We start from the raw sequence: 12,314 nt of genomic DNA, 5'->3' as shown, positions 1-12,314 counted from the left end.
ATTGCCGCTGACCAAGTGGAAGCAATCTTCAGACTCTGTTCTGGAGGCATGATTTAGAGTCTAAAGAGGGAAAATAATGAAACGGCAATAACAGGAAAGGCAGGATATTCTGCTTTAGATTGAATAGAGAATTTTCAAGGTATTATTTGTTACAAGGGTAGATATATTTTTGGTTCTGAAACAAATTGACAGTCACTTCCTGTTACCTGTAATTGGCTTAGAATTTTTTTCCTCTTTCAGTTAACTAACTGTGCTTACTCATATGTAATCTTACTTCATTGTAGAAAGAATCCCCGTAAGGTTGTCTGACCATATATGAGATGATCTCTTTACTCTCTGTCAGGGGATTCTATTTTGTGAATGAATTTTGGTTGTACCTAAAATTTTGATGTTAAACAGTTCCACTATATTTTAATATACCATTTCTGTACTTTTAGGGGAAAAGTGTACTTCCTAATACATCTTCACTTACCTGGGGCTGTTTGACATCTTTTTGGTTCCAAATCCGTATGTGTCACTTACTCTGTTGGGAATTTACAGGATAAGAAATGAGGTTTCCAGGAGGAGATATAGCTCAGAGGTAGAGCATTGGACTGCCGATCAAGAAACAAGGTTTCCAGGAGGATCCTAACGTGTGCCTCCCTTTTGAAATCTTCCTTCCTTGATTTGATCGTTGAAAATATTGGCGTATTGATTGTAGAGTTGAGCTGAGACTCTAGAGATTGGAACTGTGATGTAGCAAGATAGAAAATTGTGAGACTGTCTTTATACTCCTTATGATTATATGCATAAGCACATTAAATATGCCTCTTCCATTCACCTAGTTAAAAAAAAAAGTTAGAACATTTTCAACTCCTTTTTACTGCATTTTTTTTTCCGTGTGAACTTGTTTCCTCTTTGTTTTTAAGACAGCAAAATTATTCCTTCTTTACCCATGTTGAAATTACAGGATTTTTATTTAAAATATCCATTTTTTATTTTAAACTCACTTTCATTGTTGACTATTAAAGCTATTGTAACTAAAATATTATCTGGTCATGTACAGGATTGGGAAAGATTGTGGTTTGGGATATTTTTTCCTCAGTAGATTACTTGCCTTTGAGAAGCCGACTGTCCATTGTTTGCTGTTATGAGTTTTGATAACTGAAAACTGTACTCTGCCTTCTTATGCTTTCCCTTTTATCTTGAATGTTCTGTCATGGGAACCTGAAACTCAAGAGTTAAGGCACGTGAATAAACTAATGTGAAAAGGGGAAAAGCATTTCCAGAAATGATTGTCATAAAAAGAAAAAGAAGGGGAACATTAAGTTAATTGCTTCATTTGGATTACCATGCTGCTATTGCTTTAGCAACCAAACAAGGAGAGAATGCTTCCATATGCCAAGGCACAAGTGTAATATAAAGCTAAATAATGTAAGGCTCTATACCTAATTGAAGGATATTCGTCTTGCTTTTATTAGGATAGAAGAAAAAGAGAAATCTCATTCTTGTTCTTGGCGTGGTTATGGTGCTCTAGATCTCAGTGATTCTCTGTAGAAATTTTGTTCTGTCACAATGATTCAATTTAAAAATTTTCAATGGAGATTTTTGTTTTCCAAAACTCATCAAGATGGGCTGAGTTTTACCTAGAGAGATAATAAGTCTTAGTGTAAACACAGGGACAGCATTGATTATAAAACAAATTAAAACCATCCTTTTTGTATTCCTCTAAAAAGCCATTCTTATAAAGGCTTTTTGATTTGGAATTTCCCTCACTATCTTTAAAAGGACAAAAAAGAAATCTCTCTTTTGATTGTCAACTACTGATCATTTTGATTTGATATAAGCTTGTAATTGTTGGAAAGGTATTTCTGCTGTGAAGTTTGTCTGAAACTATGAGAAAATACATTGCACAATCTCTTCAGTAGTCTTTCTACTATTCTTTCTCCATTAAATTGTTCTTGTACCTTTGTCCAAAATCAGTTTACTATACTTGAATGTGTCTGTTTTGGGGTTCTGTATTCCTCAATTGATTTAATGTCTTTTCCTCCACCAGTATCAAAAAGTCCTGATTACTGTAGCTATTCTTTTTCAAAATTGCTTAAGATAAAATAGTACCTGTGTTTTTTCATATAAATTTTGTAATAATCTTATCTGTGTTTACAGAAAATCTTCTCGATATTTTGATAAGAATTGTGTTAAACCAGGATATTGATTTTGGGAATTTTTTTTTTTTTAAGTACTATGTTGAGTCTTTCTCTTCATGAAGAGGTTTGTCTCTCCATTTATTTAGATCTTGTTTGATCTCTTTCATCATTTTGTAGTTTTCAGCGTACAAGTCCTATATAAATTAGATTTATAACTATCACTTTTGGGGGGCACTTGAAATAGTATTGTATTTCTAATTTAGATTTTACATGCGTATTGTCAGTATACAGAAGACAACTTATTTTCAAATGTTTTTGTATCCTGTAACCTTGATAAATGGAGTTATTAGTTTGAGAAACTTATTTGTAGATTCTTTGAAATTTTCTGTATAGACAATTATGTCATTTGCAAATAAGGACAGATTTATTTCTTCATATCTGATATCTAGGCTTTTAAAATTGCCTTTTCTTGGCTAATTGCACTGAGTAGAACTTCTCATGCTATATGGACTAAGAGTGGTGAGAGTGAATATCCTTGTCTTGTTCTTGATATTTGGGGAAAAATGCATTCAGTCTTTTGCTGTTAAGTACAATGTTAGCTGTAGGATTTTTCTCTATGTTCTTTATCAAATTGAAGTAGTTCCTTTCTATCCCTAGTTTTCTGAGAGTTTTTTTTTTTTTTTTATCATGAATGGATGTAGAATTTTGCCAAATGCTTTTTCTGTGTTAATTGATATGATTATTAGGTTTTTCTTCTATAGCCTATTAATATGGTAGAGTACATTGCTTGATTTTCAGATATTGAACCTTTCTTGCAAGCCTGGAAAAAGTCCTATTTGGTCACTGTGTGTAATTCTTTTTTATGTATCACTCAATTTTATTTACTTATATTTTGTTAAGAACTTTTGCATCTGTACTTATGAGAAATACTGGTCTGTAATTTTCTTTTTGTAATGGTTTTGTTGTGAGGTATTACTGGCTCCATAAAGTGGTTTAAGGTGTTCACTCCTTATTTGTTTGCTGGAAGAGATTATGTATAATTGGTGTTGATTCTTCTTTAAACGTTGTGTGGAATTCTGTAGTGAAATCTATCTGGGTCTGGAAGTTTCTTTTTTAGACGTTGTTAATTTAAGAAATTAATGTTTTTTAATTTAAAGTTATTGGGCTACTTAAATTACTGTTTCTCATATTTGGTGGGTTCTGGTGGTTTTTCTTTGTAAGGAAGTGGTCCACTTCATCTGAGTTGTCAAATGTAAGTGTGCAGAACTGTTGATAGTATTCCTTATTAACTTCTTGATGTCTGTATAGTTGTATTCCTTGTTTCATCCCTGATATTGATAATAATGTCTGTATCTTTTATGTGTCAGTCATACTAGATGTTTGTCAATTTTATTGATTTTTTTCAAAGAACAAGTTTTGTGTTCCATTGATTTCTCTCTCTTATTTTTCTGTTTTCAACTTAATTTTTTCTATTGTTATCTTAATTATTTTCTTCCATCTGCAAGCTAGAGAACCAGGAAAGCTGGAGAGTGTAGTTCAGTCTGAGTCTGAAGGCCTGAGAACAAGGGGTCCAGTGGTGTAAGTCTCTTTTCAAGACTGAAGGCCTGAGAACCACAAGGGCTGATGTTCCATCTCCAAGGGGAGGAGATTGGATGTCCCACCTCAAACAGAAAGTAAGTTTCTCCTCCTTCTGCCTTTTTGTTCTCAATGGATTGAATGAGGTCCACGTGCCCAAATACGGCATCTTCTTTAGTAAGTCTACCAATTCAAATGCTGTTCTATTCCAGAAACACCCTGACAGACATACCAAGAAATAATGTTTTACCAGCTCTTTAAGTCGACACACAAAATTAACAATCACATGTATCTTTTTTTATTTTTGCTGTCTATATTGTTTTATTTAAAGAGAGTTTCTTATAGATAGCATAGAGTTGATTTCATTTTTAAAATTTACTGTACCATTGTTCTTTCTTCTGTCCTAGTGATTTAAGATCCTTTCTTTTAGCTATTTTAAAAAAAAAATAGTTCTATTTTTAGCCATTTAGTTCTATTCCTTTAGCCATTCTTTTAGGGTAGGTCTCCCAGCAACAATTTATTTTTATTATTTTTTTAATATGAGGATTCTTGATTACCTGTTGCTTACTGAGGAATGTTTTCTCTTGATGTAGAATTTTGGTTGACAGTTTCTTTTTTCTTTTTCTTTCTTCCTCTTTTTTTTTTCAAGCCATTGAAAAATGTTGTTCTCTTTCTTCTGGCCTTCAGGGTTTCTCATGAGATATCCACTATCATTCTTTGGCCTAGATGTCATGACTTCTTTCTCCCTGGCTGATTCCAGAGTTTTTTGCTGTCTTTAGCAAAGTTTAACTATGATGTGTCTTGGTGTGGGTATCTTTGGGTTTATTCTGTTTGGTATTGTTACAGCTTTTTGAATCTGTAGGTGTTATATTTGCCAAATTTGGGGATTTTCACCTATTATTTCTTCATGTACTTTTAAAGCCCTATTTTCCTTTTCCTCTGTTTCTGGGACTCTGAAGACACAATTGTTAGATATTTGGTTATAATCCCACAGATACCTGATGCTCTGTTTTTTTGTTTTGTTTTGTTTTGTTTTTTCCTTTTTTCAGTCTTTTTTTTTTTTTTTCTCTTTTGTTTAGATGAGTAATTTAGTTGTTCTTTCAGTTCACTGATTCTTTTCTCTCTTCCACCTGGTCTTGAGCCCATCCATTGAATTTTTTTTTTTTTTTTTTTTTTTTTTTTTTTTTTTTTTTGAGACAAAGTCTCCTCAGTCCCCCTGGCTGGAGTACACTGGCATGATGTCGGCTCACTGCAACCTCTGCCTCTTGGGTTCAAGTGATTCTCGTGTCTCAGCCTCCCAAGTAGCTGGGATTACGTGCATGTGCCACCATGCCCAGCTAATTTTTGTATTTTTAGTAGAGATGGGGTTTTACCATGTTGGCCAGGCTGGTCTTGAACTCCTGACCTCAGGTGATCCACCCACCAAAGTACTGTGATTACAGTTGTGAACCACCTTACCCAGCTGATTTTTTAAAAAATGCTTTTACTGTGGTAAAGATGTATTTAATGAAATTTACCATCTTAATGGTTATTAAGTGGACAGTTCAATACTGTTAACTATATTTACATTGCTGTGAAACACATATCCAGAAGTTTTTCATCTTGCAAATCTGAAACTCTTTACCTATTGAACAACTCCATTTTCCTTGCTCCTCCCAACCCCTGGTAGCCACCAGTCTACTTTCTATTTCTCTGAATTTGACTACTGTGGATACCTTATGTATGTGGAATACACAGTATTTATCTTTTTGGCATTGCCTTATTTTAATTCATAATATCCTCAAGTTTCATCCATGTTGTAGCATATGACAAGATTCCTTCCTTTCTAAGGCTATATAATATTCTGTTGTATGGATATACAGCATACTGTTTGTCCATTCATCCACTGGACATTTGAGTTGCTTCCACCTCTTGACTATTGTGAATAGTGATGCTATAAGACCCTGCTTTTAGTTCTTTTGAGTATGTATGTAGAAGTGGGATTGTTGGATCATATGGTAGTTCTGTGTTAAATTTTTTGAGGAACCTCCATAGTGTTTTCTATAGCAGTTGCACCATTTTACAATCCCACCATTAGTGCACAAGTGTTCTAATTTCTCCACATCCTCTTCAATACTTGTTCTCTGTTTTTCTTGATAGTAGCCATCTCAGTAGATATGAGGGGATAATGCATTTCTCTAATGATTAGTGATGTTGAGCATCTTTGTTGGCTATTTGTGTATTATCTTTGGAGAAATTTCTATTCAAACTTTTTGTCATTTTTAAATCAGTTATTTGTTTTTCATTGTTTGGTTGCAGGAGTTCTTTATGTCTTCTGGGTTTTAACCTTTTTTGGGGCATATGGTTTGGAAACATTTCTTCCCATTCCATAGGTTGCTTTTTCACTCTGTTGATTGTGTCCTTTGATGAACAAAAGGTTTTAAGTTTGATGTAGTTCCATCTGTCTGTTTTTGCTCTTGTTACCTGTGCTTTTGGTGTCACATCCAAGAAAGATTGTCAAATCCAATGTCATGAAGCTTTTCCTCAATGTTTTCTTCTAGCAGTTTTGTGATTTTATACTTTTAGGTCTTAAATTTAGGTCTTTATCCATGTTGAGTTAATTTTTGTATATGGTGTAAAGGGTCCGGTTTTATTATTTTGCATGTGAGTGTCCAGTTTTCCCACACCATTTGTTGAATAAACTATCTTTCTCCATTGAACGGCTTTGATACTTTTGTCAAAGATTGTTTAACCATGTATGTGAAGGTTTATTTCTGGGCTTGATATTATATTCCATTGGTCTGTTTATCTGTCTTCATGCCAGTACCACATTGTTTTGGTTACCATAGTTCTGTAATATGTTTTGAAATCAGGAAATTTAAGTCCTCTAACTTGTTCTTTTTCTAAATTGTTTTGGTGATTTGGAGTCCTTTGAGAGTACATTTGAATTTTATAATGCATTTTTCTGTTTCTGCTAAAAAATGCCATTGGGATTTTGATAAAGATTATGTTTATGGATCATTTTTGGTACTATGGACATTTTAACAACAGTAGGTATAACAATGTTAAAGCCCTTGGTCAACCATGAACATGGAATGCCTTTCCATATATTTGTAGCTCTTATTTCAGCAATATTTTGTATTTTGGGGGCAGCATTGGAAGTCTGGACTCCAATACTTGTCTTTATAGTTTCCCTCTTTTCTGATTCTTTGACTAAAGAGAACAAACTTTTCTAGGGGCTTGTTTTGATATGTGTCATTGGCATTACTGGGTTTCTGGCTTTTCAACTCCAATCTGATGACATCATATATCGGATATATGAGACCTATAAAATGAAAACTCCTAGAGAACTCACCGCTGTGTCATTTTTGGGGGGCCCCCAGGTTTTAAGCCAGTACATCATCTTTTCACTTTTCAGAGTCTGTTTATATTTATTTTATGTGTAATGTTGAGGGATTTTAGATGTACTTAGTGTGTATAATAGGGAAAAGTATGTCTACTCCATTTTCTTGGAAGCAGAAGTTCCCTAACATGCTTTTAAAACAGTGGTTAAATAACATAATGTTGAAAGTATTTGCATTGTGCAAGGCCTGAGTGCCCAATAGAGGGTGATAATTGCCTTTTATTATCTTTATCTTTCTCCTGTTTGAAGTATCAGTCACCTTTGCTATAGAGGTAGCTCCAGCTTAAGTTTACCTTGCTAAATTGCATTATCACTGATACATACATTTGCATCTTCATACCCTTTATTGCAGTTCCATCAAGATGTGGATTCCAGAAACAGCATTGTCTTTTCAGTATTTTTCTTTTTCCAGGCAATTTTGACAATGCATTTTTGTAATAAAATTGGAATTACTAATTCTGGTTTTGTTGAAAACCTGTTAGCCATTTCAGCCAGAAGAAGATCCTGGAGGAAACAATAAATTTTCTTCATGAGCTATTCAGTCCAGCGAGATACTGAATTAAGTGCAGGAAATCAGTACACTTTTTGTTTGATAAGAAGTGTTCCTCTGAAAAACCATTCTTAGATTATTATAAATATTATTGGTTGGATGCAGTGGCTCATGCTAGTAATCCCAGCACTTTGGGAGGCCAAGGCAGGAGGATTGCTTGAGCTCAGGAGTTTGACACAAGCCTAGGTAACATGGAGAAACCTCGTCTCTATAAAAAATAAAAAAATAAAAATTTAACTGGCTGTAGTGGTATGTGCCTATGGTCCCAGCTAATTGGGAGGCTAAAGTGGCAGGATTTCGTAAGTTCAGGAGATTGAGGCTGCAGTGAGCCATGATTGCACATCTGTATTCCAGCCTGGATGACAGAGCAAGACCCTGTCTCAAATAAAACAATACACACACACACACACACACACACACACACACACACACAAATATTGAACCCCCATTGCCAGTCTTCCTGGGAATTTTGTTCTATATCTGTCTGTAAGTTTAAAGTATGTACTGTAGTTCATCCTTTAACTTCAGAGTTAATTTGAAATTTATTTAAAAACTATGTTTGGAAATTTACATAATCATGATGACTGCATGTAAACTGTTAGTAATATGTTATAGAGTTTCCTTGGGTTTTCTGTTAGAATAATAACTTTGTGTCAGATAGCCATTTGAGAAATTTAGAAGAAATTTAGAAGATATTTAAGCTATGGAACATAAGCTGTGGAGCATGTCCCTCAGAATCCCTTTATTCTCATTTGATAAACAGTAGAATCCGGACAAGGAAGAACCTTATTTTCTCTGCCTTTGCTAGTTGGTGGAGGAAAACTTGTTGTTTGAAACAAGAAGGACTTGATCCTTCTATCCTATACTTTTTTCATCATCCTCAAAGAGGGCTTATTTCAATGGATAGACCATTCATAGTTTTGACAGCTCAAATAAAAACCCTTAAGGATGAGCAACCACTGAAAAGTTCCAAGGGCTTTATTTCCAATGGAAGGATTTCAATTACAGTCATTTTTTCAAGTTAGTACAAGGAGGTAAATGGAATCACAGTTTCAAATGTTAAATTTGAAGACTATACCATTACCAGTGTTCCTTGGAAATAAAAGATGCAACCAATCTAAATCAAAGACGTGACTCCAGATTACCTCATAAGAATATAAGGAAGACTACAGGCAGCAATTGGGGCACTTGCTATGGAAGAGTATACAGTACATCAGATGTGACTTTCATAAAGCCATGTTACTCTTATTTGCCATTGAGGGCGGGAGGCATCCTTTCAACAGGCTGTAATAGCTTCTTGTTGAGAGGCTGCCTGCTATACAGTTGCACCAGCAGAGAGAGAAAAGAGGGATATAGATTCACATATTGGCCTTGTTTTTTTTTTTTTTTTTGTTTTTGTTTTTTTTTTGATTTATATCCAGTGCTTTATTAAAGATAAATAGTCTTATAAGAGGAGAAGTAAATATGTTCACAGGCCAACAGAGAGTGCATGTATATGAGAAAGAGATACGTGAGGTCCCTGATCTGTGCTCTGAAGGAGTAGTCAGTCAGGCAGGGCCTGGGCCAACCAGTAAGGCAGACAAGGGTCCCTGTCCTGGGGGACTCACTGCTCCTGGGTGCCCCAGGAGATGTAGTCTGGCCGTGTGGCCGCATGGTACTCATCGATGAGCTGCTGCACAATCTCCCTGGATGTGTCCATCTCATCAAAGTTGTCCTTGAACATGTCCTCCTTGCGGAACTGCTCCAGGAAGGCCTCCCTCTTCCGCAGCTTGTCATACTGGCGACAGGTTCTCTCGAAGAGCGAGGAGATGCTGGTGTGGTTGGCCATCATGAGCCCACTGACCCGGTGGGCCGAGGGCAGGTAGGGAGACTTCCTCGACAGGGCCACTTGGATGCTGGCGGGGCCCCACGGGATGAAGTTGGCCAACTTCCGTTCCCGAATCCTCTGCAGGCTCTTGTGGACCTGGGTGGGGTCTACCTCTCCCTGGATGATGTTGAGGATGGCGATGTAGCAGTGGTTGGTCTGGCGGTCTCGGCCTGTGGACACCATCACGTTCTTGGGCCGCAGTAGCCGCCTCATCACATCCAGGACCGTGGTCTTCCTCACGCTGGCCACTGATTGGTCCGTAGTGAGCGGGGTGTAGCCGGTCATGAGGAAGTGGAGCCGTGGGGTGGGAATGAGTGAGGCGATGAGGCCGATGAGGTCATTGTTCATGTAGCCAGGGTAGCGCAGGGTGGTGGTGCTGGCCGACATAATGGTGGACACCAGCTGGTTGATCTGGGAGAAGGACGGGTTCTGGATGTGCAGGCGGTCTGTGGCAATCCGGTTCAGGGCTGTGTTGTCTAGCACCACCACACAATCTGCGTTCTGCGTCAGCCTCTTGAGTGTGAGGAGTGAATTGTAAGGCTGACCCACCACATCGCTCATCTCGTCCTGGTTGGGAAACACTGAGTATGTTTGCACCAGCTTCTTAGGATACCTGTCATTCAGCCGTTCTAAGAGGTAGGAGCCCAGTCCAGAGCCTGTCCCCCCAGCAATGGAGTGACACAGCACAAAGCCCTCTAGACTATCACTACCATCTGCCTCCCAGTCTATGATGTCAAAAATGTCCTCATGGATCTTTTCTCCCTGGGAGAATCCACTGGCCCAGTTGTTGCCAGCTCCTCCTCCATGCTCCGACAGGTAGATGTTCTCTGGGTTGTAGAGCTTGGCATAGGGGGAGTTGAGAATGGAGTGGATCACCCGGGGCTCCAGGTCCAGCAGCACGGCCCGGGGGATGTAGTGCTCATCATCTGCCTGGTAGGAAAAGACGTCCTTGCGGTCAGTGCCTTCGGTGGCGAACTCCTCCACGATGCCCTCGGGGCTGATACCATGCTCAGCGCACAGCTGTTTCCAGAACTCGAACCCAATCTGATTGCCGCACTGGCCCAACTGTAGGGTGATGATTTCCCTCGGCATTGCTCCTCAGGCACCGGCGTTGCACGGCCTTGTTTTTTAAATGCTATTTTTGTCATTTTTGGAGTTGGTTTCCAGTGCTTAGAATAGCTGTGAGTATATAGTAGTTATTTGTTGTATGTTTTTGTATGAATAAGTAAGAGAAGGAATTAATGGATTAGGCTTTATAAACTGGAAGTTTTTGTTGCGCACACATTAAGCTTAGGTTCTATCCCTTCTCTTCTCCACATGGTACCACCAGACTTTTCCCCACCTCACCCCCTCATCAACCATTTTTTGTTTTTTCTTTTGTTTGTTTGTTTGTTTGTTTGAGACGGAGTCTCACTCTGTCACTCAGGCTGGAATGCAGTGATGCCACTGGGTTCCAGTGATTCTCCTCCCTCAGCCTCCTGAGCAGCTGGGATTACAGGCACCTGCCACCATGCTCAGCTAATTACATCAGCCTTTTAAAACTTAGTTTTCTCTCTAGAATTTGATTGTGTGCACTTAGAGTAAGTGGGAGGATCTCAAGACAGTATAGAAAGAGTTGGACATCTAGTTCTATTTTGCAGAGGGAGTGCAGAGAAACTTCCTTGAAGTTATATAATTGATTTTTGGAACCTCATTTGTAGGGTAGTTGCATGGAGAAAGGCATTCAAATTGCATTCATTGTACTTCTTAGGCCAAGGTAGATCTGGTTACGTACATACTTATTATTTGGTAGAATACTGCTTATCTTGACATTATCTGTTCCATACTACATTTACCAACTGGAAACAGTTAGTTAAAGCTTGAAACTGTTAAAAAAAAAAAAAAAAAAGTGTATGTTTACATTTTATGTATTGTAAGTCAAATGATTACACATCCTCTCACCAGTCCTTTCATATAGAGCAGCGGTTTGCATCTTTGGCTATACATTGGAATTACCTTGAGAATTAAAAAAGTTATTGATGTCCAAGTGAGTGTCAACCCTGGAGATTCTGATTCAGTTGGCCTGGGATGAAGCCTTGGTGTCAATTTTTTTGGAAAGATCCCTAGGAGTTTACAGTGTGCAGTGAAGGCTGGTTTTAGAATGGTTACATGGATTTGTGTTCCAATTGTCCTTTCTTGCATAAATCACATCCATAATTCATTGACCACAATTGTCTATGAGGCTTATTAAAAATGGTACAACTTAGACCTATGTGAATAATTGGAATGCAGAATCGTTTTAAATTCCCTTTCCTGGTCTTTCTATAGTCAGTTTGTATTTAATTCAACAACTGTTTTTTAAGAGGCCCAACTTTATTAAATGTTATCTTGTCCAGCCTAATTTCTCTAGAAACAAAATCTCACTTTCATTTTGTACTTATCACTGGTTTACATGTGGTAAATAAAATTAGCAGAAACAGGTTTGTGAACAGTCCACTATGGTACACTGGTGTCCTATAGAGGCAAGTATGAATTGTTCAGTAAGTTTTACAAAGGAAATGAAGATCATCAGTTAATCTAGATGGTCAGTTTGGTGGGAGTCAGTTAAAAGAGCATTATTGTGAAAGATTTGTGGTTTGCCTGATTTTAGATCAATTAACATTCACCCATGAGAAAGCAGGATGTATATCATTTTTATTTTATAAATGAATAACTGTGCTTTTTTCTTATTTTGTATTTAAATTTTTATTCAGAATTTCAGATTATTTAATTTCTAATGTTAATACGTAATATACCTGGATATGATCAATATGATCACTGTTATATCTAGAGTGA

The 12,314-nt window shown here is 37.2% G+C and overlaps 1 protein-coding gene and 1 pseudogene across 5 annotated transcripts in view; one reads left to right on the top strand and one right to left on the bottom strand.

Moving 5' to 3' along the window:
• AUTS2 (activator of transcription and developmental regulator AUTS2) overlaps positions 1-12,314 on the top strand; it is a 1,206,381-nt gene that overhangs the window by 383,796 nt on the left and 810,271 nt on the right. The window lies entirely within an intron of this gene.
• On the bottom strand, positions 9,005-10,645 carry LOC103246602 (tubulin gamma-1 chain pseudogene; annotated as a pseudogene).

Source organism: Chlorocebus sabaeus, chromosome 28, assembly GCF_047675955.1.
Source record: "Chlorocebus sabaeus isolate Y175 chromosome 28, mChlSab1.0.hap1, whole genome shotgun sequence".
Lineage (NCBI taxonomy): Eukaryota > Metazoa > Chordata > Mammalia > Primates > Cercopithecidae > Chlorocebus > Chlorocebus sabaeus.
The sequence above is the reverse complement of the archived record's forward strand: the minus strand, read 5'-3'. Positions and strand labels throughout refer to the sequence as shown.